General features: G+C 45.9%; 1 protein-coding gene across 1 annotated transcript in view; it reads right to left on the bottom strand.

The window, feature by feature from the left end:
* The window catches only part of P2RX3 (purinergic receptor P2X 3), a 338,535-nt gene that overhangs the window by 280,676 nt on the left and 30,083 nt on the right, over positions 1-27,776 (bottom strand). The window lies entirely within an intron of this gene.

Below are 27,776 nucleotides of genomic sequence, written 5' to 3'. Positions count from 1 at the left end.
CACTGATTCGACCATCCGCGGATTAACCAGCCTCATAGAGCCACAGTGTTCTGGTAGTGGGTTTAGTGTATATGACACTGCCGTTGGTTGTTCTCGTTTGCTATTTGGCCATTGGGCACGCACTCAAAGAGAGGAGGTGTCGGAGGCAGTAAGCCACCAAGGTAGAGAGGGGGAAAGAGAGAGACCCTCATAGGTAGGGGTGCCTCATTAGGCCCCACTTCGTTCCCCGCTAGTTGGGGAGTTGAAATTAGCGTGGTGTTTCTTGTCAGGAAAGAGCGAGTACCAAGGCACTCCACCGGTACTTCCTACTAAAATGAAACCCAGCTGAGCACCTAAGCCGGGGTTACACTCTGCACGGTTGCTGTAGCAGCGACTACTGCAACGGCCATTACCTGCCTGGAGAACTGTGTTGATCTCATTAGGGATCTTTTTCCCTCAGTACATCGGGGTACTGTGTCTTTGGTGTCTGCGCTGTTTGTTGGCCATAATGTGGTATCCTGCAGCTGCCCGGTGGGGGGGGGGGGGTGAAAAACAAAGAAGGAAGAATGTATTTATGAAACGTGAATGATCTTGCTCACAAGTGCTCCCCCTGAGGTGAAATAAGTAGTTATTTATCAAATGTGAAGGATCATGTTCGCAGGTGCTACCAATGAAGGGAAAACAGGTATTTATTTATCAAATGTGAATGGTATTGCTCCCCATTTATCCCACCACAATATTTATTTACTTGTTTATCAACTTTGAATGGTCTTGTCCCCCAAGTGACCCCACTGGGGTTAAAGTGTTTTGTAACTATTGGAGGAAATGTAAGCAGGACTTCTAAATGTTTATGTAGCGCTTGAATTAGTGGAAATGTAAATTTCATGTTACTCGGACATACCGAGGAGATGATTTGTTTTTCTGTATACTGTTATATAAATACAGAATTATACTCTTACCGAATGACATGAGGCTGTGACTGTTTATTTAACCTGGTTCGACCAAAGGACAGCTAGCCACCAGGGCTGGGCTGTCCATAATGGAAAGGCCTAACCTCCCCACCCCCTTGGGGCCTTCTGCACATTCAGGGATCTGCTATAGGTCCTCATATGAGGGTCCATCCACCATTGCCCCCTGGGTTCTCATTCGCACAAGTGTGCAGTAAGGTGTGTTATCCCTGGCTCAGGACTCCTACAGGTTACTGCTTCCCCTCCTCTTGGGGCACCATAGGAAGATACACCTTACACATAAATAACAACAGAAGGGTAACAACATTTTGACAAAGTGATAAATGTTAGTCAGAGCAGCAAGCGGGTATTGGTAGGTGTTGGATCTGGCTCTTTTTGATGTTAAGGATTCTCGTTTACGTATTATATATCAAGGACACCCTGGTCTTTAGATTTTTCAGTGACTTTTGATACCTTGCATCATTCCTTTCTACTTCATTGCTGCTTTCTGGAGATATTTAGGGATTCTGGGAAATGCATTCTGTGTCTATCATCTTTTCTGAGCAACAGATCATCCAGAAATAAAGTGGGTGACTCTGTCTCCGCTACAGAAATAGTTAAGTATGGAGTGCCTCACAGAGCCTGCATGTCTACTGTTTTATTGACTGAATATAGGATTGGAATTTCAAAAATGTATGTGGATGCCATGCAAATAGTCTTCAACCTTAATGGAGATCGCCAATCGAATCAGACTAAAATACAATTCGTTTTCCAAGGCATGGAGCACTGGATGCCCGAGAATTGGGTCTGTCTGAATAAAGAGAAGACAGATATTTGGTTGGTCAGTTCACCTTCATCCCTCCGGAAAACATTTGAGGTTTACCCAGAGTTCTTCCTTTTTTGTCATACAAGCAAACCACAAACGTCGGTTAAAAGAATAGATGTAATTTTAGACTCTTTCTTATTCATGTCCCTTCGAGTATTTCATGGCCTACTTTCTACCGCTCTTCATTCAAAGTTTTTTTTACCTCCAACCTCGGAATGAGGCCCATAGTCTCTAATATTGCCAAATGTCCACTTGCTACTAGTAAGAGCAAGAACCATAAAGGGTGTGGGGGCAGTGACCCGCCTGATCCATCGCCCAGCATGGATGAGCTGCACCAGCCCAGTGGAAACAGTGAGTGCTCCCTTTGCTGTTTGCTGCAGCTGAGGGAGTGCTCCTGGGCTGGCCTGAACTGTCAAAGGGAAACATGCTTCCCTTTGACAGTTCTGTGTTCCAGCACGCATGACCAAAGGACAATGCAAGGGCAGGGGTGTTTTGCTTCCCCTGCCAAATATGGCTCATTAGGGATGCAGGCTGGGGAACTGCATGGCTGTATTTTTTCGTGGACACCCCTGTGCCTCCCTGCACATACAAATGAATCAGATGCCATGTCAGAAGAGCTGAAGCTCCGGCACACATGTGCAAGAACCAGAAATAGCTCTGTGTGCTTCCTGGCTCCTGCTCAAGCTGCAGGGGAGGCAGCGGAGCAGAGTCTGGACCCCGATGCATGCAGGTAAGCATTTTTGTTGATGAATTTTGATTATTAATGTGTGTGTGTGTGTGTGTGTGTACATGTGAGTGTATGGATGTGCCTGTGAATGTGAATGAGTGAGTGAATGCTGAGTGTGACCATGGCCAACATCCCCTGCCTAGTAAGTAAGCAGACACCAGTTGCTACATCCTTCGCCTGTATTCACTCTCCACGCAACAATGATGCAAAAAGACTGTGGCCCATGGCTAGGACCAATGTCAAAGCCAATCGGCCACAGATTTCAGCCATGGTCAGTGCCATGGCCTTCAGTTATAGCCAGTGTCCTCCTAGCACAAATGATTTTAAAGGTCAGAGGCCCACATTTCCATGCCTAATAAGTAGCCAGATCACCTGACCACCACAGCCTTTGGCTGTAGTCGCTGTCCTTGTAGCACCAATTATTATGAAAGATCAAGGGCCATTGGTCATGGCCTTCAGCCATAGGTCACATCTCCCTGCCTAGTAAGTAACTGGATCCTGCTGGCCATAGCCTGTGAGATCCACTTGTGAATACCCCAGGGTTCAAATGGGAATCCCACGGGATACCCCTGTAAAAACTTTCTGCCACATTTGTGCTCCCCAGCCCACCCCAAACTCTTCAACTACACCTGTGGTTGGTCCTCTTCCCCCATCCCCATCTCTACCCAAATCTGAAATCACACTTTTCCGCACTCAAAATCTCTTTTTGAGCACTTTTATTTTTTGGCTTCCTTTGAAACTACTGTGGGATTTGCACGCATCGAGGGGGAAAAAGGCAGATCTCCATTTCTGAAAAGCCTCACTTCTGCAATGCACCATGGGACCTGGGGTGTACACCCATCTCCATCAAATTATTTCACAACTACCGTTAGGTTTTACCCCAAACCAACAAGACACAGCGCTTTATGCCCAACTTGTTTTTTAAGAGGCTCTTGAACTTGATCCTCTCAGCAACTCTGAGCCAGTGGTGAGATGTTAGGACTGGAGAGATGTGGTTCCTGATCTTCAGGCCAAGGATAAGTCTTGCAGTTCTGTTCTGAATAAGTTAAAGGGGAGAAAGGAGGAGTTCGGAAGACTGAGCAAGAGGCTGTTGAAGTAGTCCAGCCTGGAGAGAACCAGAGCTCTAGAAAATTTGAGTTTCTGGGGGAAGGTGAGGAAAGAGAGAATGCCTCTAAGGAGGTGCAGCTGAAAGTGGACCTTCTTGGCGAGGTCCGTGAAGTGAGGAGAGAAGGAGAGAGAGGAGTAAAAGATGACACCAAGATTTTTTGCCTCACAGGAGGGTGAGGGAAGGGGGCCCATGGAGGCCGGCCAAAGTGTGGGAGGGAAACAGGAAGCAGGGGTCCCAATGAGAAGCATCCCTCTCTTACTGGCATTAAGGCAGAGATTGTTAGTAGTGCACCATGCCTGAACAGCAGACAGGCAGTCAGGAATGGCAGAGGAAGAGGAGGACGCAGAGGAGGGAAGCTTGAAGGAGAGCTGCATGTCATCTGCATAACACTGGAAGTTAGGAGAGAAGGTGGAGATCAAATGGGCTAGAGGGGCCAGGTAGATGTTGAGAAGCCAAGAGTATAGAGCCCTGAGGGCCTCTGCAGGTGGAGAGTGAGATGGTGGAGAGAAAAGGGTCCAGTTGAAACTGGGAAGGTCAGTCCGAGAGGAAGTAGGTCAACCAGTCCAGAGCCTGGTCCATGATGCCAAGGGTATGACAGAGCCGATTTATCAGGGTGGCATGATTGACCGTATCAAAGGCGGAGGAAAGGTCAAGAAGGATGAGAACGGAAGGAAAGCTGGAATCAAGATTAGAGAGCAAGTCTTCAAGGGTGTTCAGGAGAGCAGTTTCCGTGCCTCTGGCAGCTCTGAAGTCAGACTGGTGGTCGTGTACACAACCAGCAGATTCAGTGTGGTGGATAAGCTGGGAGATGGCCAGCTTCTCCAAGAGTTTGCCCAGGAAGGGGTTAATGGAGATAGGGCAGTGGTCTGCCGGACAGGAAGGGCCGGCAGAAGGCCTTTTGAGGAGAGAGTGCCCAAGGGAGTGCTTGAGGAGTGAGGGGAAGGATCCAGTGGAAAAGGAGTGATTGCAGAAATCGACCAAGGCTAGAGCAAGGGAGACAATGTTGTCCTTGATAGTTCTGGAGGAGCAGGGGTGCACCTGTTTGGATGAGACTTTCAGAGAGCGGGCTTGTCTAGAAACCTCATCAGGTGTTATGGGAGAAAAAGAGGAGAGTAGGGGAGGAGGTGAGTGGGGGCAGAGTGAGGCCTGAGAACGGGTGAGGGAGAAGGGTGAGGAGTAGAGGAGAGTCAGGACAAGATGTCCTGAGTTTTAGAAATTAAGTGAGAGGCTAGAGAAGTGCAAGGGTTGGCAAGTTCCTTGCAGATTTTGAAAAAGTCAGCCGTGTTGTTTGTGGCCGCAGAGATGTAGGCTTGAATATAGGCCCTCTTCTTTGAGCAGATAGAGAGTCTGTATTGCCTTTGGAGCAAGCGGCAGGCCAGTTTGTCAGAGGATGTGCTTGAAGCCTGCCACTTCCGCTCAGCCATTCTGCACTTGCGTTTCAGAGAGGCCAGGATGGAGTCATACGAGGAGTTTCACTTGGAGGCAGGTTTCATGCGGATCCTCATGACAGGGGCAAGGATGTCCAGAGTGTTAGAGATGGAGAGTTGAAGGTTAGTAAGTGCTGTGTCGGAGTGAGGGTCAGTGGCAGGAGTAGGAGGGGGAGTGAAGGTGGTGGCAAAAGCAGCAACTGACACTCGCTTCATAGGTAGAAAGATGGAGAAGGAGGCTGGCAGTGCGGGCAGGGGCTTAGCCGGGGGACCGAGGAGGTCCAGGTGAGAGAACAGAAGAGCATAATCAGACCAGGAGAGAGGAGTAATGAGAGGGTTGGAGATAGGGATGTCTGAAGAGATGAGAGCATCCAAGGTGTGTCCGGCTGAGTGTGTCGGACCAGAGGGAATAATGGAGAGGGAAAGAGTCACTGAGGTTGAGGAATTGCCCACAGGCTGCATGCTGATGTGGGATTTGCACTGGGCGGGGCCTTGGGGACAGTGGAGACAGGGGGTGGGGTGATATGGTGCAATGTGTCCTGAATACTGTAGTTTCCCCATGTTTACTTACTGTATCACTGAAGCCTTGAGTTGATGTTCAGTCAGTACAATAAACTAACTGCAATTTACCAGCGAACTCCATAGAGGATGAAACGTGTTTGTGATTTTAGAACATATCCGTAGTCTGCATGGTTTACAAAGTCTGCTTCAAAACGATGGTGCTTGTAGATTTTGATTTTACAAGCTTCATTAAAAAAAAAGATTGTATTCTTTTTTCCTTTAACGGGGTACATCAAATGGTCAAAACACTGGGAAACTTTATCAATTCTAAAACAATGCGATTCAAGTTAGTGAAAGCAAAATTGTCTTTTGTGGACAAGCAGCAAAAATAGATCATTGCAAATACTGAGTTTTGTAACAATGTTATCAGAGGTTGAGCTCGCATTTACCCGAGTGTCTGCCTGGCATCATCAGTGTATATGTGGCAGCTCTGGTGGCTGTGTAGATTTTTATGTGGAATGAGTCTTTGCTATTGCACACTCCAAGTTTTTTTATACTTGTTATCACAACATTGATATTGTTATGATTCCTTAGTTTTAAAGATGGCTGCCAAGCTTTTGTAGCTCTTCTGCAATAAGTGCAGAACTTGGTGTCTGGCGCCCTGCCTGCGGCCAGGCCTCAGTATAGGCATTAACCGTTGAGGGTAGGTCCCTAAGGGCGCAGAGCTCCAGTCTTGGCCCAGGTCCTTCAGTTGTTGAGGTTCTGTCCAGTCCAATTAGTCAGAAAAACAGTTTGAGTGAAAAGTCCCAAGGCACTGGGTTGCGCCGTCCACTCCCGACTGCCACATGGCATTACTTTCCATTTCCCTGAATAGGGCTCTATGAAAGCATTAAGCACTAAGCCTGTCTTGTACACTCCAAAGAGTGAAGGATTGAAAGGGTCACTCTGCCTCCAATGTTTAACTGAAGACTTTGTGCGCTGCCAATAATGATCAAGCGCCAGCCCTACTGATTGCAAAGGCCGGACACGAGCAGCTGGCTGGGTGCACAATCAGAGCCGGCTCAAGGGGTGATCAAGTGTTGCGATCACACAGGAGCGCCGCAAATAAAGGGCGCCGCCAGCTCGCACAATGTAAAGTGACACGTTACATTGAGTGAGTTGGGAGCGCCCTAAGTGTCAGTCACTGGGCTTCATTATAAGTATGCCAGTCCGGTAACAACGGTGCCAGTAATATACCGGACCAGAATACTCAGAATACTTATGCTTCAACTTCATTTATTTACTACTCTTCAGCAGTTCAACAAACTTATATAAACTTTGCAAAGTGTTCAACAGAACTCTTCCCTTTAATCACTACAAAATCCATGAGTCTCTGTAGTCCATGCCCTCTCAACCAGTCACAATCCACTTCCTGTGCTTGGACTCCTCCTCTGCTTTTACTCGCTCTGTCAACTCCTCAACTTCCATAACTGATCCTCGCTAACGGTGCAAAGTCTTTCTTGAACTTGGTAACTAAACTGCCGGTGAACATCTGGGCTCCTGAAGTACTCTGCTACTGGTCTGCCTTCAGTTATTCTTCTGATCTTCCCCTATTAGACAATACAATAGGAGATTTTAGGGTTGTGTCTATGTAGTGTACTTTCTAGCATGCATACAATACAATTTTAGACAGTACAATACTCGGGAGGGAATTTAATGCTCGCCTCCTAGTCTTTAATAGAATTAATACTCCCTGCGCAGCTAGCAGGGGTAATCTTCATTCTATGACAAGACTGGAGGCGAGCATCATGCTTGTTCAAAGCTTTCCCAACACCGTTCCTGCAAGACTCTCTGTAGGTTTAAAATAAAACTCTTTAAATGTATAATCACTCGACCAATCTGCTGCTAGCATGATCTCACTTAATGATACTCCTGCTCTCAGGGCTTTCAAGGCCATTGCTCCTCTCACTGAATGAGCCCCATACATGCTCACATTCACACCTGCTGCTTGCATAATCTCCTTAATCCATCTTGCGATGGTCGCTGTAGCAACTGCGTGAAAAGGCTTCCTATGCACTATTAGTAGCTTTGTGGTGCCTACCGCTCTATTCTCCACAGTCCTATATTCGTACTCCTTAATGCATCGTGCAACGCACCATTTCGTATTATTCGGGAAATAGGGGAAGTGTTACACTCAGTGGAAGATGGTGATATAGGTTCACCGCACTCGACATGCTTCGTCTTGCGAGGATTGCTCAGGGGCAACGTGCTCGCCTTGGAAGCAAGACAACACAGAGCAACACACGTTCGATCCCAGAGGAACCTCTGGGTATTAAGCATGTTATAAATAACCTATCATATCCTTGCATGATAGAGCCTGGTTTTATAGACAGATTTTGGGGTGTAGTGGATTACGACTTGTATTAGGTATTTGAGACCATTAGCCCAGTTGACTTAGTGCGTGATGCGTTCCAGTTTGAGTCCTATTCCCTGGTCCATTGGGAACCAATGGCGGCATTTTATCACATGTTTGTTGCGTGACTTTTCAGACCTATGACCATTGGAGAGGCATGATTCTGCAGTATCTGGAACTGACTCATTCGTGTTTTGAAGAGGCCGTCATACACAGTAGTGTAGTGGTGCAAGACAGTAACTAGCAAGGCTCCTTCCAAGACCAACTTAAGTCTGTGATCAAAGAAGGGATGGCTTTTCTTAAGAAGTTAGATTGCTATACCTGGGGATTGAAAGTTAGCATGGTGTTAGAGGTGATTCCAAATTTCTCTCGTTGTCTACTTACTTCATCTGGCTCTCCTTAAATAGGGGCCAGTTCAAAGGTAAGCTGCTTGGCTGGTTGTGCTAAATAGCAATATTTCAGTTTTTAGCCCTTTGAGGCATAGATGGTCAATTTATTTTCAATCGTTAATTGCATCGAGGGGACCACTTCCATTTGCACTTGAGTGCCAATTGTCCTCTCTGTGTAATTTCCAATTTTTCCACCATGTAGTGGAGAGTAAAGTGTAAAAACATGTTCACCTTACTTTTCCTCTATGTTTTGTGGAAAAGTGTAAAAGCCTACCGCAATTAACGATTGCTTGAAGCATTTACTATGGATTCCTATGGCATCCACCTGCTTTTATTGGGTGTAAATGTCAATTGAACTACATAGGACTCCATTAGTTTAAAGTCGTCAGGAAAGTATATGCTGGCGTAAAACCAGATTTTGTTTTGACTTGGAGAAGGGAAGCATGACAGATTCGATTAGCCCATTCAGAGCCCCCACTCTGCCTTAAAACAAAATGGAAATCCCAAGGATTGTTAAAGCATGTGTCTTTATAGGCCTGACTTGTCTTAACTCCTTCTTTAATGATCCGTGAGACATGCAACATGAGCCCCATAGGTTGTTGTCCTGGATCCAGCACTGGATTTTTGTTTATGGTGTTGTTATATTATGGTGTTGGCTGGTGACTGTCCGTAGCCTGAGCGTGATTTGCAGGATCCTACTGCTACATTATAACCGGTCACTTACCCTTTTTGTCCCCTCGAAAGGATACACTAGCAAGGAGCAAGTTGGAATCCTTCCTTGTCTGCCAGCTAGCTCAACCTGTAATCATCTTCCTGTTCGGCCACTGCAGCCTTTTCTGATGTTTGTCCTGTCCTGGTCATTGCAGCATAGAGTGTTCATCAACAATCATGGCCACTGGTTTAATGGACATGATGAAAAGACTGTGTTGATAGCATCCATTGCTGTGAAAAATGGCCGGTTATTGATTGCCATGCTAAGAGAAACAGGCCATTATTATTTCGTTTGATGTTGTAGGAATGATGTGAGCCATTTCCGTGCTCCCCATTGTACTCACAAGAGGTTTTGGAGGCTGCTTAGGTATTGTCGTAAGTTGCTGACATATCCAGGACTATTGTAGGCATTGGTTGGTTGGCATCCAGTCCCTTTAGAGATTCTTCTCTCATGTCTGGGATTGTCAACTTCCTGACAGTGGACAGTCTGAAGCCAAACTCTGTCATGGAAAAGGCAGTTGCCTTTGCTGTACTTTTGTAGTTGTTATGTAACGTCCCTTTCTATTTTTATTAATTCGATTAGAAACTTCAAGAGTGTGTGATAACTGAAAAGGTCTTTCATGCCAGGATTGGGATTTGTCTGTGCCAAATTCACAGAATGAGTTGCAGATGCCTGCGAAAGCCAGGCGTGGGATATGCTTTGCCCTTTTCTCAGACTCCATTTGGCTCTGAGTGTGGGTTATGGTTTGATCTTCTCTCTCACGCTCCCTTTGGCCCGAGTGAGATTTCATCAGCTTTACTGAGAGTTCAGTGATGAGGGAGAAGGAGCACAGTCAGGAGTGGTAACCAAGGTTTCTTGGGTTATGGTATGGTTGTGGGATGCTTGTTCAAATTCAGCATTGATGATGCCAATTTAATTGCTGAACAAGGCTGATAAATTGGCTTCTAATTTTAGGGATGAGACAGTTTATACAGTCGCATTATTTTCTGTCCCAAGCATCTGCCATATATTTGCTTTTTCCAAAATCCTTTTTGCTTCAGCCTTGTCTCTTGTGCGGTTAGTATCGAACTGTTTCCTATTGCGTATGACCGGGATCCCCAATTAGGATTTTACGCCTCGCCCATAACATGGATGTCCCAGGCCTGTACAACTTAGGAGGGCTCTTTGGGGCCAAGAAGCACACTGTCTGAACAAATTCAATCGACTAGTATCCTATACGGTTAATTGAACCTGTTAAAGGGTGCAATGGTAACACGAGTAGACTGAAACAAACGGTCATTGAGCTTTCCGCAACTGCGAGGCATTTTGAGAACTGTATCTGGCATTGTCCTACTCTAAATGTGGAGTTCTTATTGCTGCAACCTAAGCCTCTGATGAAAAGCTGTACACAGCTTGAAACACGTGTCAGGCTTCTCTTCGCACAAACAATAAAGGCTTTTCTTTGCACAAACAACTAATTATAATTTCTTGGCGCAGTGAGACTGGGAACATCTTTGTTTTTCTTCAACCTGTTAAAGGTGCCTCATCAAATGTCCTCCATTATTTACGAGATATTGATCCCATCTTCAGAGTCATAGTAGCCATCAACATGTTGAGACGGAGAAAAGTCAACTTGAGTCATGTATGGGGAGGATCAACCCCAATCTCAGGCTTACACTGCTAAGTGCAAAAGATCAACTCGCTGTTCTTCAAGACTATTGATGCGCTTCAGTTTTATCCTAACACACATGCCGATTCTTTCTTGCGCTGTTCTTGACTTGTTTGTCTGCCACCAAAAACACAGAGCTGAGATAAATGCAGAGTACAACTTTTTTGGTTATCATCAAGCCATAGCTTGAGCATAAACATGTCTCTGTGAGAAACGCAAGGGAGAGTTGTGAAAGGAGTGGGGTCCAGGGATCCACAAATGTTTCTGTGGCTTTCATCACACACATGCAGTGCATCAGAGGTGATCCCCATTGTGCTTACGCACAGTAGAGTTCTGCAGTGGCGGCCCTCATTCCAAACATGGCTATCATTACTCAGTTGATGGCAATAGTTTGCCCCTGATAATTCCTGCTACCACCACATCAGGTACAATCCATGGGAATGATGTTGGTGCTGGGATCTGAAAGATGATCCCCGTGGGGCATGAGGAGTTCCTGCACTGTGGGCCAGTGCCTCATACACCACCGGCATGACAGTGAGGCGTAGAAGGAGGAAAACCACAGATTTTCATTGATTTTCCTTTGCATCCGCCTCTTTCAGAGTGAGGCTGTTTATGTGCAGTGTCCTGGATTGTAAGTCATTTCAATCAACATCAAAGCAACACATTGTTGCAACCTCTGCCGAGGGTCCTGCAAGCCCAACCTTCGAGTTTTTAATCATGTGTTTTCTAATAATATTAATGTAATGTGTTTGCCAAAAACGGCCAATTTTTTACATGTCACTGTTTATTAATTATGTTCTGATTTAAAATCAGTGCCATGGCTCCACTGCCTGGTTGTGTAAATGCCACTTAAAATGCACACAGCTTCCAATAAACATACTTTATTAGACGTTCATCTAAGATTGGAGATATAGATCTACATATCTTTATTTCCGGGACGTTGGTTTTTGTAAAATTCAGGAACCTTCCAGAAATAACCAGTTGACGACCCATTTTCAAACAATACATTTCTTTGCTAGCTAAAGTGTGGTACGTGTAAAAATAAACACCCTCTCTCAATGTGCTAGATACAGTGGGGTTCATGTACAGATAAACACCCTCTCTCGATTTTCTAGATACAGTGGGGTACATCTAAAGATAAACACCTTTCCTTAATTTGCTTGCTGCAGTGGGCTTCATATATAGAGAAGCATCTTTCTATATGTACTAGACGAAGTGAGTAAGTTGTGTAAAGAAACACCCTTACTATATGCGCCAGCTGAAGTGGAGTTCATGTACATTTAAACACTCTTGCTATATTTGCTAAATTGGTGTACATGTATCGATAAATATCCTTGCTACATGTGCTAGCTAAATTGGGGTACATATAGAGAATCGTCCGTGCTATATTTGCTAGTTAAAGTGGGGTCCATGTATTGGTAAAGATCATTGCTACATTTGCTAGCTGAAGTGGCGTAAATGTACATATAACCAACTTTGCTATATTTGCTAGCTAAAGTAGGATACGTGTACAGATAAACACCCATGCTATATTTGCTAGCTACAATGGAGTCATGTATAGAGAACTACCCTTGCTATATTTGCTAGCTAAAGTGGGGCACATGTACATATAAACATCCTTACTATATTGTCGAGCTGAAGTGGGGTACGTGTACAGATAAGCAGACATGGTATATTTGCAAGTTAAAGAGGGGTACACGTGGGGGGTACACGTGTAGATAAACATCCTTGTTACATTTGTTAGTGCTAGCTACAGTGTGGTACATGTATAGAGAAACACCCTTGCTATATTAGCTAGATGAAACAGTGGAGTACAAGTGTAGATAATGCCCCTTGCCATATTTGCTAGCCACAGTGGGGTATATGTATAGAAAAAGACCCCTGCTCTGTTTTCTAGGTAACGCGGGGTACATGTGTAGATAAACACCATTGTGGTGCATTTTCGGATTAGCATTTAAGTGCCTCCTGGGCCACAGCATGATAGAAACACAATCTTAAAATTATTATTTCTAATGAATTGATGTTGGGTTTGCAGCGAAAGTGAAAGAACACAATTCCGTTTTATTTAGGATATTTGGTAAGGAGAGTCACACCAACAAATGTGATTACTGATAACAGTGCAACTTGGTTCATGGTACACGAGACAATGTTTAAAGGAGCATGAGGTATAGCATCATTTCCAGAGAGTATATCATCCTCAGTCCAGTGGATGTGTGAAGCGTGCCAAAAGGGTAATCAGAGATAGTTCGCTATAGCACTAAAGAGTGTCTTAGATTGACAGAGTGTGGTTGAGGAGAGTAGATATATTTATCATAGTTCATGCATTAATGGTTAGTGGCCAACGGCCAAGCTACATTTAGCATAGATTATGAAAATGTTTTTATAAGGGTCTGTATTAAACAAGAAAAATATAAACAGAACCACTATGAGAAGTTATGGGTGAAGGAGTGCATCAGTGCAGCTGGGGAATATGTTCAACTCCAGAATCCCTGCTATGTAGCAAAAGTCAGACGGGTAATTTGAGACACTGAGAGGTGATGAAAGTGGGTAAAACACACCTGAAGCTGAAGCTGTTCTACTGGATTTTCAGATATATGGTCAAGGTGGAATTGGTTTGACTCTGGCCAGAATGAGTCGTTCAACAGATGAAAGCCATATGGGTTTTGAATACATTAATCACTCCATGTTCAAAGCAAATGGACTGCACAGTCTCATACAGTAGTGGCTATGACAGTGTTCAGGGGATCGAAGGATTACATCATGCATATATAAGGTGCAAACTCATGGGTAGTTCTGCTTGAAAGCCCCTGGGAGAGAATAGCATAAGTACAATCAGCCCCACAGATAAGGGGTGAATAAGCCACTTTAACCTTAGAAATGGGCAAATACTCCCAAAAAAGAAAAATAAGGAGTAAAAATACTATTTGTAAAAATACAATCATAAATAGGAAACAGCACCTATCTCTCTGCTTTCGCCCACACAGCTCCATGAAAATGTTCGGATGAGTAGTTCACATGGATCCACAGAAAGAAAACTCCATTATTACTGCCCGCTCTGAAGAGGTAAAAATGTATCTTTTTAATGTGGATGAACAACTAGATGAAAATATTTATTTGCTTTATGTATTTGCTTCTGCCTTCTCTCTTCCTCTCCCCTGTTCATTTTTGGCTGATACTGCACTTGTCACCTGGCTACCCTCTGATTCCAGGTCCCTGCCCGCCCAGTTACACACCTTCACAGCCTCCCAGCAACAATCGCACTTGGGTCTGTATCTGTAACCCTACAGTCCCCCTACCTGCACTTTTGTACACCTGCTGTCTGCATTTACCCTTGCACCTGCCACCTGCTGGCCGCACTTCTTGTTATTGTTTTGATCCCATGTACAGCACTGCCCCTCCCCTTTCCCCTGGCACTTTTCCCCTCCCCCCTCCCCTACACTTGCATGATCTCAATGTCACTTGGCCTAGTAAGATCATTGTCTCTGTCCACACTCTGTTCCCCCTTCCTTGCCTCGGCGCACCTTGGAACACATGTGTATTGGCGCGTTACAAATGCCATACCATATCATATCATATTATATCAGAAAAACATTTCTGTTTTAAGATAAAACATTATAATTTCCTTGTAAAACACCCCTATTGATAATGAGACTTACATGTGTACTCATATCTGGAGCACTTGGTACAATACAGAGGTGTGACATATAAATGAGGATTCCACAGCATGATGGGGTTACACAGCCAAGTAGTCTTTTTAAGTGTAGTGGTATCAGAGATGGCCATTGGTAAGGTGGATTTCAGTTACAGAAGTCTGGTGTCTTTTGGGGTATAGACATTACAATGAGATGCCATGTAACCTTATGTAGGACCAACGAAGTTAGATTCTTAGTTAACAGGTAGTGGCTAATGTGGCCTGGAAGGCGGGAGTGCTAGTAGTTACAAGTAAGCGCAGCAGGGTGACGAGTGAGAGCCAGGAAGACGCTGAGCAGGGCTAGCCGGTTCATGTGTGCAAAGATGTCCACATCAGATATTCTGTTTGATGAGCCGGCATTTCACATTTCATTTTCTAACACTGGAGCAGGGGTGTTGCTAGGTCTGGAAAAGATCCGGGGCTAAGCTAATGTCGAGACTGTCGGGACTCGGGGCTAGATAGCCTTTTGGTTGTAGCCCCTGAGCTTCTATCCGGGGCTACAACCAAAATACCCAGGGCTAAACCCCCCTCAGCCCCTCAGCTACAACTCGGCACTTGAGGTTGTGTCCTCTTTTTATGCCTAAAGGGCAGTTGTTCCTGAGTTTTGAGGCTAGAATTATGCAGGATCTCCCTTTGTGTTTCTCTCTTTTTTTAACCTGGGTACTGTTAGGTTGTTACACTGTGATGATCTTAACAAATGTGTTGCGACATAGCCCGAATATCAGCCACGACTGGAAGTTTGCAGTACAGAAACACAGAGAAAAATCAGGCCCTGGTGCCGTGGTTGATTGGTGGCCAAGGCAATAGAGAAACATATTCATTACTCAATTGGCATGGCTCGGCCCACTTTACGTTCTGATGATATATACTGTGTGCTAAAGTGTGCAATAAGAGTAGAGCTGAGGTAACCCCTGAGGCCTCCAAGGACGTACACATGCCTGCATATACACGTAGCATGCCATTGGACACTATTTATTTGGACTTTCCTGTGAAATTGCAAGCAATTAAAGGATTCTTTGGCACTTTCTCTGCCAAAACTGCCATGTGTTCCTTTAAATGGACAATGTAGGCTCCAAATCTAGCCTTAATATTTCTGAAGGTCATTGAATATTTCATGGTTTGGCAACAGTTATCGTACTCTGTGGAGGCTTTGATTCGATGTCTCAGCTTTGGCAAATCTTTCGCTTATCATTCACAAACGGATGGAGAAAAAAACGTAATCAAATGCTTGAAAATAACGTGCATTGTAGATGGACAGGGTAATGCCATTATTTGCTATATGTAATGGGAACAGGAGACATTGTACATAATCTGCAATAAGTCTTTGGTTTTTTGCATGGATGTATAGGTCTAATTTACAAAACTGTCCCAATAGTTTCTGTAGGAACAGTATAAGTAACTAATGTCAGTATTTTAACTGACACATCAAGATGTTCTTATAACAGCGCTCAAGGAGACATATAAACATATGTGGATAAATGGGGCTGTCTTGCTGCAGTGTAGACACAAGAAATGGAGGTGCTGAAAGACACCAAAGCATTCATTTGCAGAGTCATAAGAAGTTCCTTCCACCTGGTACATGTCTATATCCATATGAGAGTATAGTTAATCATGTAAGTGTACCACTGATCCTACCCATCACATTAAATGTACAACTATTATTTCATGGTTCTCAACCATGGTTCTCAACTCAAACCAGGTGCGTTAAATTTATGAGAAAACAATACCCGTTAAGTCCTCATCTTACTTGATCTCTCTTCAACCATGCCATCCTGCTCAACCGTCTCCATGAAACCTGGGTATCACCGATCAGGCCCTGGCTTGGCTGACCTCTTTCCTCTCCGATCAGCCCTCCCACTTCTAACTTGGGTCCTTCCTCTCCTCTATCTCTATCTCTGTCTCTACGTGTGGTGTTCCGCAGGGGTCTAACCTCTCTCCCTGATTGTTCAACCAATACCTGGCACTTCTTGCCCACCACATTGCCACTCTCTGCCCCAACTTTCAGTGCTATGCGGACGACACTCAGCTAATTTTCAGGCTCTCTTCTGCCACCTCTTCTCATTTTCTCATCTCTGACTGTCTGTCCGTAATAGAGGAGTGGTGTGCAGCCAATGATCTCTGCCTTAATGCCAGTAAGACTGAGATTCTCCTCATCGGCACATCTGCTCCCTCCTTTCCTGTCTCTTTCTGGCTGGCCTCTTTTGGCCGTGTTCCTTCTCCCACCTGTGAGGCTAAAACCTCAAGATCATCTTCGACTTCACTCTCTCCTTCTCTCCTCACATCTCTGACATCTCTAAGAAGTCACTACCAGCTGCACCCCCTCTGAGGTATTCTTCCTTTCCTCTTCTTCCCCCAGAAGATCAGTGTCTCCAGAGCTTTGGTTCTCTATAGGTTGGACTACTGCAATGGCCTATTTCTAAATCTGCCTGCTTCTACTCTCCACCCTCTGCAACTCATCCAGAACAGGACAGGGATACTTGTCAGTGGCCTCAAGCCCAGGGATTGTATCTCTCCAGGACTGAAATCTCTGCACTGGCTCCCAGTGGCTGCGAGGATTAAGTTCAAAACCTTCTGCATTGTCCACAATTCCTTCTGGGGCCTGCAACCTCAATACCGCCAACTCTCTCTTCCTACATATCTTCCATCTTGTGCTCTTCGCTCATCTGTCTCCAACTCCCTCAGGGTCAGTCGCTTCTCCAAGCAACAAGTTGGTGGTAGGTCTCTTTCTTTGGTTGGGGCCTCCCTCTGGAACAGCCTCCCTGCCTCCCTGAAACTTGAGGCAAACCATCTCTGGTTCCAGAAGCACCTCAAGACCTTCTTCTTGGCTTCTGCTTTCTCTCCTCTTCTCCCCTGCTGAACTCCTGACTGACACTGTACTGGTCACCTGGCTACCCTGTGATCTCAGGCCCAGGCCCCCTCCCCCACCGGCGGCACACCTGCACTGCCTCCTGGGCTACCCCAGCACCTGGGGTCTGTTTCTGTATCCCTACAGTCCCCACCAGCTCTTGGCACTTGATGTCTGCACTTACCCCTGCACTTGCCACTAGCTGGCTGCGCGTTTACCTACTGTTTTTATTTATTCTATTTATTTTTTACTGTTGATCCCATGTAGTGCACTGAGCCCTCCCCCTACCTGAACTTACCACCCCCTGCACTTGCGTGATCTCAATGTCACCTGGCCTAGTAAGCTTATTGTCTTTGTCTTCCCTCTGTCCTCCCTCCCTCGTCGTCACGCTTTGAAACACTTGTGTATAGGCGCGTTATAAATGCCATATCATATCATATATGCGCTATCATAGTTTATGGTAGTATGGAATACTAGACGTGTGATATACTAAATGTTAAATGAACCAGAAGAGTATTCTCTCTTGTAGACAAGAGAAGTTATGAACCCTGAGGCTCTGTCCTGGGAAGCAGTCTCAGCTGTACACAATAGGCACTTTGTACGCAGCTTCTATCAACAGCATCCCAACAAATCTCACCCAATGGAAATGAGTGGAGGAAGAAAGCTGTCACGTGATGAGCATTATCACTCCTCAACGGGTGGCTGAGATGCATACAGGTGGATTGGTGTTTCAGTGCGGACACGTAGTTGAGTGGGCTTGGAGGCTTGATGATGGGGCTGGGGAGAACATGGGGCCAGGGTGCCACCAGCTGCTCTGGGATGCAGTCCTGGAGGAGGTAGCTAATGGATCTGCCAATCCAGACCCACTCTGAGGATTTGTATCATCCACAGGACCTTTAATAACCCCAAGAGCATGAGAACCCCTGACCCTCACGGTAGCAAAAACCCTAAAGCTCTTGTCATCTTTCATGGTGAGGAGAGGGACAGGGATTGGGAATATGGTACCACAGTGCCAAAGTGAGGAAACCAAAATGAATAGTAAAACCACCTTACAAACATGAAGAGTCTCTTAATAAGCTACAGGAAGATGAAGGAAAATCTTCCATCTAGTATACAATCTTTATTTCCCAAAAGGCCCAATACTGTGTTGATGTCATCTGTAAATCTGCCACCCAGGGAGGCAACTGAAATGCTGGAGTAAAACTCCACTATGAATCTTCCATTCATGGAGCTCACCCGCGGTGAGAAAATCCGGGTTGCCATGGTCAGCCTGCCTTCAACAAGATGAACTAGTTTGTCAAAAGAAACTGTTATTTAGCAGGACCCTCTAGCGCCAACACCCATGACCAAGGAGCAGCAGCATTCATGGGTATCAATGCGGCGTGAACAGAGAATGCGCTCTCCAAACTTTCTCTCTCAGAGCATCAGGAAATAAGCACAGCCATGTCACACAAAAAGAGACATCCAAAACGGTGGACCACTCTGATGTGCATTCGGTCTGAGGAGCCACAGAGGTTCTATGATGTTTGCTTGAGAAAATGTGCTTGGGGCCCATTTCGTTGCAATTTTTTTTAACACATTTCCTCACAATTAAATGCAGGGGGAGACCCCTCTTCATCCCCCACCATAATTAAATACCTAAACCCGACACCATCTATATTTGCAAGGAAATGTGTAAAAAAAAAAAGGAGAACAAATGGGCCTGCGAGCAAATGGGCTGGAACGGCCTGGAGAGCGTGCACAACAATCGCAGCCAGCTGACCAATGGGGTGCAAAATGTGCTAACTGATCCATGCTTGGTGAACACAAATGAACAGCTGAATTTAATACCTGAATTGTTGAATCAGCGAGTAGACCTTTTAAAGTATACAAGGGTATAGCTCACAACGGGAAGTTTGGGAGATTGGGTTACAAGCTTACAGAGTAAGATAATGCAGATTGATGCATCAAGGCAGTTAGAAGACTTCAGGAGTTGGTGACAGAGGTTGGAGAAGTTCATGCTGTAGCAGAGGAAGTTAGAGGAGTTCAGCAGGTGGCAGGGCAGTAGGAGGTGAAGGAATTGGTGCAGAGAGAAGAGAAGAGAGAAGTGGAGGAATAAAGGCCCCATCAAGGAGAGGTGGAGGAAATAACATCCTAGAAAATAACATCCTAGAAAGTGAAGATAAGAATAAGAGAGAAGGTGGAGGAGGGGAAAAGTCATCCAGAAGGGAGGAAAGAGGTAACATCATAGAGATAAAGGGAGGAAATGAGGGGAGCGTAAGCCAAAGGAAATATGTGGACAGAAGAGAAGGTGCTGACAGTCGGAATACATCCAGAGTTGACGGAAAGTATGGAGGGGGTAGTGGCAGCTAACAAGGAGGCATGGGAAAATACATAAGGTATTGGAGTGGAGAAAGGCTAAGTGGGGAGGAGGAGAGGTGCAGAATGTTGCAAGTCATCAAGGAGGAAAGACAGGAGAATACGTTATTGGAGGGGAGGAAGAAAGGAGAGGAGTAGGTGCCCTGAGACAAGGGGCAATGGCCTGGTGGAAAGCCTACCACTTAAGGGCTGGCTGAGGCGTGGCAGAGTCTATCAATGGCATTGAAGGGACCATGCCTGACAATTCCTTGTCCCACAGCATTCTTATCCAAGATCACCAGAGTTGGGAGGACTGGCCCACGATACAAAGGCCTAGCAGACCAGATTGAAGGAGAATTATGCAAACAACAGCGACATCCTGACACATCCAACAAACAACACATATTGCTCTCTGCCGGATCCAAGAAAGAAGTGCCAGGCAGCGTGAACCCCAAAGACTGCCTATGCCTTTGTTTGGGTGGAGCCCAAAGGAGAAGAGGAAGGACTAATGGACTACGATCCCCTAGCAAGTTGGATCTGCTCATCTTTTTGGTTTGAGTTTCCCATTACCACATTTGTAGTCCACCCTAATGCCTTGGCACATTTAAGATCTAAATAAAATCCTCTGACCTTGACATTTTGGTTTCTGGCCACCTGTAGATCCTTCAGCATGACACATTCCGGTGATGTCCATGTGGTTTCTGGCCGCCTGTAGATCATTCAGCATGACACATTCCGGTGATGTCCATTTGGTTTCTGGCCGCCTGTAGATCCTTCAGCATGACACATTCCGGTGATGTCCATGTGGTTTCTGGCCACCTGTACATCCTTCAGCATGACACATTCGGGTGATGTCCATGTGGTTTCTGGCCGCCTGTAAATCCTTCAGCATGACACATTCTGGTGATGTCCATGTGGTTTCTGGCCGCCTGTAGATCCTTCAGCATGACACATTCCGGTGATGTCCACGGACCCAACATTGCAGTTTCCAGAGTGAAGATCACGAAAAGAGCTCACGGCTCAAAAAAACACAAAGGTGAGTCTCGCAGAAATGTTGGGCAACTGGGTTCATAACACATGTGCATGAAGCCCAGGCGCCTGTGCACTAGACCTCTCACTCCGTGGAACTGTAGAACAGAGAATAACTTCTCTACGATGACCGAAAGGCACCTGCCAAAAATGCCATCAAGAGGAATGACTGTCAAGGCCACCTGAGAGACAAGGCTTGGCAACAGCATTGAGAGGGATGTGCTATGTCACCATGAGACTCAATATTTAGAGGTAACATGTGAAAGGGAACACTCCACTTTGAATGAAGGGATCTCCTTGTCTATGTCCAGTCAGCAAAGCAGAACTACAACCTGCCCTGGGAGGAAAGCAGGCAACAGACCATGAGAGTCTTGAGGGAAAGTACATTATAGCATGGGCTATAATCCTGCCAGGAGTTTCCCACATAGAACAAGCATAAGTGCAGGCCAGGCAACATTCATCTATTTGGGATAGCTTGGGAATTGCAGCTGGGAATTACAGAGCTACCCAATCCTATTATTTTTGACCTAACATATAAGTATGGTCTTGTTTTATCTTTTTTAGCAACACTATTTGAAACTCCTGCACATCACCAACAGGTGGGTGACATTGTGGGTGTGTTGCTTTCCATTTGAGCCCGGGCAGTCACAAGCTTGACACTTCATCCCGTTTTAAGAGACATTGCAGAATGAATGAATGCAAAACATGTCTGTATGCATCCGATTCCTTAATCTGCACCAGGATGATTGATGTTCTTCTGGGAGTGGAGGGGTTAAAAAGAGCCCGGTGAAAGCGTGAGCACTGGTGCACAGAGTGGCACTTCAGATTTAGCTTCATATGTGGGTAGTGGGATTACTGGGGACCACCAAAGAGTAGATAGGTCTGAGCGAGCCGTTCTGACAGCAAAGAGGAAAATAAAGTAGGGAAGTGATTCTACACTAAGCACATAGAAGACCTCTTTAAATTCTGTCCATAAATACAGAGAATTGAAAGCCTCAAGGTCACTCAGATTCCTGAAGGATGTCTGGGTTTCCCATTAACCGGTCGTGTAACCACATGGCCAAGATACACTTCACCTAGACAAGGAAGACATGTGCAGGGTCAAAAGGACCCATCCATCAGTAAATGGCCATAGTCCTTTGTGTTACAGGACTCGAACTGGCATCCTGGCGCCTCTTTCAGATGTTCCTTGGACAATTTGGTGTAATCTGGACTTTTCTAGATCATAGCAAAAGAAATGTGTGTGCGTGTGTGAACACTTCATGAGCAAGGCGCTGTGTTTCATTGGTTGTCAGATTACTTAAATAATTTAATTAGCTAACTTTAGACTGACACACTTATTGAATAGAGAGCAGCAGATGTTTTGTGCTAGTTAATCCTATTTGAAAAGGTTCCTGTAGCGGGGATTCCTTAATGATGTGTTTTAGCAGAACACTTTGTCTAACAGTCTAAATTGTGTACAGTGGGCAGCAGTGGACGATAACCAGCCAGCACGAGGGGCTGATGCTGGCAGTAAGGAACATCTGTGTTCAGTGCAGTGGCAAACACGCCTGTGCTGGGATGCTAACAGAGAAGAAGAGGTCTACAATGCTTTGTCTGTTATATAAACCCCAGGAAAAGAGATTCTTGAACCTGCATAAAATGACCCATAAAGGGGTAGAGGAAAGTGAGAATGGGCAAGAAAGTCAAAGGTAAGCATTCTGTTGGAATGGCATACAGCTCAAGATCCCAATATAACGGGTTATAATCATTATCAGAAGCGAGGTGGAATGAAGGTGGAATCTAGAGTTATAAATGAAAACCGATTGGTGCTAGGAATAGTCTCTGGAAGAGGTGGCGGGTCCACGGATCAACTTCCAGCACAACTAATGCACAAATGGTGGGTATGTGGACCAGAGGAAGCCAGACAATGGGTCCATGGAACAGCCTCCATCAGAGAAGGTGGATCCAGGGAACTTACTCTGGCAGTAAGTGGAGGTTAGTTTGAACATCCCTCGGAAGAAAGGTGTGGTTTCATGGAACTGTCCCATGCAAATGTGGTGGATGAAAAGCACAACCTTGCAGTGGCAACTTCATGGAATGGTCGCAAGCAGAATGTGGGGAATCCATGGAGCAGCTCGTAGTAGAGGTTGTGTACTCATGGAACAGCACCCAGCAGAGGCGATGCATCCAAGAAACAGCCAGAGTTCATGGCTCTAGGAAACAACCCACAACGTAGGTGGCTGATCCATGGCAAAATGCCAGGAGAGCAGATAAGTAAAGGCAATAGCCCACACCAAAGATGTTGAACCCAAGGAACATCACCCGGCATAAATGTTTAGATGAGCCTTTTTCCCTACTTAAGCAGCCCTGCAGACACTTTTCCTTTGCTGTTGGTGAGCAGGTGCAAGTAGATTTAGGTCACGTAGCCCAAGCCCCACCCACCTTCTTAACCCTGCCACTTCCTTTCTGCTATTAACTCTTGGATCAAGGGCGTTTCTCGCCCAGGCATCCAAAGTGAAGGGCAGACGAAGAAAGGACAATTCCTGTTTGGACCTGTTCGGACCAGGAAGACTCCTTGCCCCAACCCCTACTCAGACAACAGGTAAGCACGCGCAGACGTGTATTTTTTCCCTCGTCCCCACAGGCCATCCCCACCATCACCAGGCAATGCCAAAATTGACAACATCACCCCTCCTGTAAGGCATGGACTCCACAATGCAGCAACCTCACCCACATCAGCCTCAAGCCCATCAGCACCCCCCTTACCTTCCACAAAATGGAAGTTGATGCTCGCCAACATCCTCTCAGCTATTACCCATGCAGCAGACATCGCTGACCTCAGCACTACACACAACCGTGACGCCATCTTCATCACCAAGGCCTGGTTAACACCCACCTCCTCCCACTTCCTATACGTCCTTGTCCATGATGACTACAGCATCCAACACAGAGACCGGCCGAACAAGACAGGCAGAGGCCTCGCAGTCATCCCAAAGACCGCGTGGCCTTGCACCGCACTTGATGTTGAAAACATGAGCTCCTTTGAAGTCCTCTCCTGCCACTTCCTGCTTCCCCAATGAAGACAGTCACCTTTCATCTCATCTACTGACCACCCAAACGCAACACCACCTTCATCAGAGACTTCACCGGCTGGTCACAACCATGTCCCTCACACATGCGAACAATATCTTCCTAAGAGACTTCAATCTCCTAGGTAACAAGGCCACCAAACCAATGAAGCAAGCTCTGATCAGCCCTCTGGACACCCTCAGCCTCAGACAGCACATGAAAGACCCAATGCACAAGAAAGGTAACATCCTCGACCTAACCATCACTGCACTGCCTTCCTTCCACTAGAGCTCTTCTCTCACGCTTGACTGGTCTGACCACCTGGCTGTGCCTTTCAACATCCTGCACAGCACACAGTCAAACACTCCAAGCAGAAGCCCATCAGACAAACTTTCAGGTCCTTCAAGAACTTCCCAGTGGAAGCCCTTCTGGAAGGCCTCACCAACCTCCACCTCACATGGACTGAATACCCCCAACCGAACTCTGACTCTCTACTGGAAGCATTCAACACCACCCTTTCAGCCTCCAACGACCGACATACGCTGCTGAAACAATGCACCTGCAAACCGAAACCATCCCCACCCTGGTACATGCAAGAACTCGACCTCAGCAAAAGAGTCAACAGGAAATAAGAGAAAACCTGGTGCCGCTCCAGGACCACATCTGACGTAGTGCTCCTCAAGGGACTCAGAGCAACCCGCCAAAAACTAATCAACACAGCCACGGCCTCCTACTATCAGAACACCATAGCAGAAGCTGACACCACAAGCAGAGCCCTCTTCAAAACGGTCAAGCACTGCATCACCCTGCTACCCGACCGCTACCCGACCCTGGCATACCACACTCTATTGAAAAATCCACCACCATCAACACCTTCTTCACTGACAAAATCAGCAAGATTCACCAGCACATAGATACAAGCTCTGCATTCACAGACCCACCTCACGTGCCTCCTCCCAAAATCTCCACACCTTGGCCACCCTCATAGCCACATCATATACAGACGACATCCTCCCAGCATCTATCCTCAAGACCCTCCCTGCAGAAGCTCTCCATCCCTACCTCGAGATCATCAATAGCTCTCTAACTCAAGGCCCCTTCCTATATACCCTAAAGACAGGACAAATCCTCCCTCTTCTAAAGAAACCCACTGTGGATCCTGACAACCTAGGTAACTATCGCCCCATCAGCCAGCTTCCCTTCCTAGGTAAGATCATCAAGAAAGTGGTAGCGGTGCAACTGCAGCAACACATCAACACCAGCAATCTCTTCCAAACCTACCAATCCGGATTCAGACCCAGATTCAGCACAGAGACGGCACCTTCAACATCCTTGATGACGGCCACCCCAGCCTCCTGGTTCTACTCGACCTCTTGGCTGCTTTGGCACAATAGACCATCAGGCCCTCACAGACACCCTACATCGGGGCATGGGGATCAGCAACATTGTCTTATGCTGGTTCAAGTCCCACCTCGCCAACCACCAGCAGTTTGTTCAGAGGGACTCCACTAGATCACCAATTCCACCTGTCATCTGTGGAGTCCCTCAGGGTTCCATCCTCTCCCCAGTGATCTTCAATCTATACATGAGCCACTGGGAGCCCTGCTACCCGTACAAAATGTCCAAATCAACCAATTTGCCAGTGACACACAGCTATACCTCAAGATCGACTCCATCAAGGGCATCCACAGGCTATAAACCTGCCTCTCGCTGATCCGGTCTTGGATGTCCAGTGCATACTTGGAGCTCAACCCCTCCAAGACTGAATTCCTACTCCTCACCAACAACACCTAACTCCCAGACATACAGACCTGGCTATCAACCGGGAATCCTGAGGGCTTCAGACCCAAACTCATCTCCTGCGCTAATTCCCTAGGGTTTCACATCGACAAAGACCTCTCCTCCAAGACACACATAGCTTGGAAATTTCAGACAGCTTGGTATCAGCTCTCCCTCCTGCAGAAAGGCAAGCCCTTCCTTCCCTTTGGGACAGTTTTAGATCCACCATTCAAGCACTGGTCATACCCCACATGGATGGGGGCAATGCCCCCCCTCGAAGGCCTCCCATCGTCCTTCCTTGTGCCCTTATGAAGTGTCATACATACAGCTGCATGCCTCATCAAGGGTCTACACAGATACAACACACCGCCTCGGCCCTATTCGAACTTCACTGGCTCCCACTGCAAGCACAAATCTCCTTCAAGTCTTGCTGCATCACCTATAAGGCTGTCGCCCTCAAGTCAACCAGTTACCCTGCGGATAAACTCAGCATCTCTGGCAGAAAGCGCACTACCAGAAGCCAGGACACCTGCAGACTTGAAATCCGCCACTGCCAAATAGAAAGGACCAAAAAACAAGCCTACACCCACAGACTATCGAAACTCCTCCCTGTCAGCATCATACTCGCCCCCACACTCATACAATTCAGAAAATACCTCAAGACCCACCTCTTCAAGGAGTCTCTCCTCTTCAACACCTAGGCCATCATGTCGCCCCCCATGCCACCTGACTTGCTAGATACCACCCACCCTCTCCACCCCGCCACCCTGTGCAGCTGTACCATTCCTCTGTGCCCCTCTATATCCTATTGCCCACTGTATATCTGTTCTGTTGTTACCTCCAAAAAGCCTCTGCTATGCATCTGTACCATTGCATATCTCTGTAAAGCGATATGTTGTGTATCTGTATTGTTGTATACCTCTGCAAAGCGCTCCCTTGCTGCTCAAAGCAAGGTCTGTACTCAGTAAATACAATAATAATAATAATAATAATAACAATAGTAATAATAATAATTGAGGATCAACAGGAGTCGAATTTGAGGGTAGCAACTGTGCTAGCAATTCCTGCGCTTGAACCAATCTGACTATCGAGCTTATAAATGACATTTCATTTTTGCCGGCTATTCCTGCCTGTATCAATCACCTCGTTGTCCTCAAAGATTCCAATAAAAGTGATGAAGTCCACCATTTGGAACAAATGGTGTGTGCTGCGTCTTCTTTTGATGCCACAATGCGATCGGAGGAAATGTGATGCCACCCCTATGACCTGGGTGAAATGGCGCCAGTAAGGATGGATCCATGGGACAGCTACAACAGTGGTGGTGAATCAATAAAACCACCCCCAGTAAAGTTAGTAATGTCGTCTTAAATAGCACCCACATTCTGGCAATACGGTATACAGTGGATGTGAATTTTAGGTGTATATGACTGGGGGTACTTAAAGATATGTTTCTTCCCAAAAGAGACATTAGGATTTAATGTCTCAATATGGCTGAAAAACAATGACATTATATGTCAAACACATATAATTCTAGTGCTAACAGATCCTGTATTTATATTGGTTTCAGTTACTGTATTTTTCTTCTTTTTCATACATTACAATCAATCCATAAGCCACACTGTTTAGAGCTTTGTCAGTGCCTGCATTGGTGTGGGACTCTGGGAAGCCCGACTAGTGGGGTATGCAGTGATTTTAGCAAATTTAAAATAACTGACAACATTTTTACCTAAACATTTTTACTGAAAATAATAATGCAATTTTTTTAAAATCTATATATGGGGGTGGAGTAAGGGGTTAAAATGGGTGGGGAGGGTTTTGAGGTGGGACTATAAACAAAGGGAAATGGGGGACTTGGGGGAACCCCCCACACTCCCAAAAAAAAAAATGTTTCGTAATGTTTTCATTTGGTAAAAATCACATGTAACGGACTAGTGGACCTACGGTTTTTCACACCTGACGCCTTGGCGCACTTTGTAATGAGGCTGAGCAGTCAGTTTTGGGGGATCACGGGATTAGTTTGAGGTATATTTGGCATCAAGAGAGCTTAGCGAGTATTAGAATGTCCACACAGCTCTGTATGAAAAATATACTATTTATCAAGGACACACTTGCATTAAACTAAAAAAAGCTACAATCTAAGCAAGGCAAAATATGCACATATACCAACACAGTTTGGTGACCCAAAACGGACTCCACTCCACTTTAGTATTTACACAATTAAATAGGCATCTGCACATTTACAATACCTAACGTGTGGGAAAATATGCTATCACACAAAGGCCGTACTTCCATTATAATGCACTCACAGCAATGTCAACAGTACTTGGGAAGTCCAACCTGACTCTCTCGAGTGTCCATGTGTGTTAAGGGTAAGTATCCCAAGTTGCA

This window comes from Ambystoma mexicanum, chromosome 12, assembly GCF_040938575.1.
Source record: "Ambystoma mexicanum isolate Mex_15411 chromosome 12, UKY_AmexF1_1, whole genome shotgun sequence".
NCBI lineage: Eukaryota > Metazoa > Chordata > Amphibia > Caudata > Ambystomatidae > Ambystoma > Ambystoma mexicanum.
Note: the sequence above shows the minus strand (reverse complement) of the source record. Positions and strands in the feature narration are given on the sequence as shown.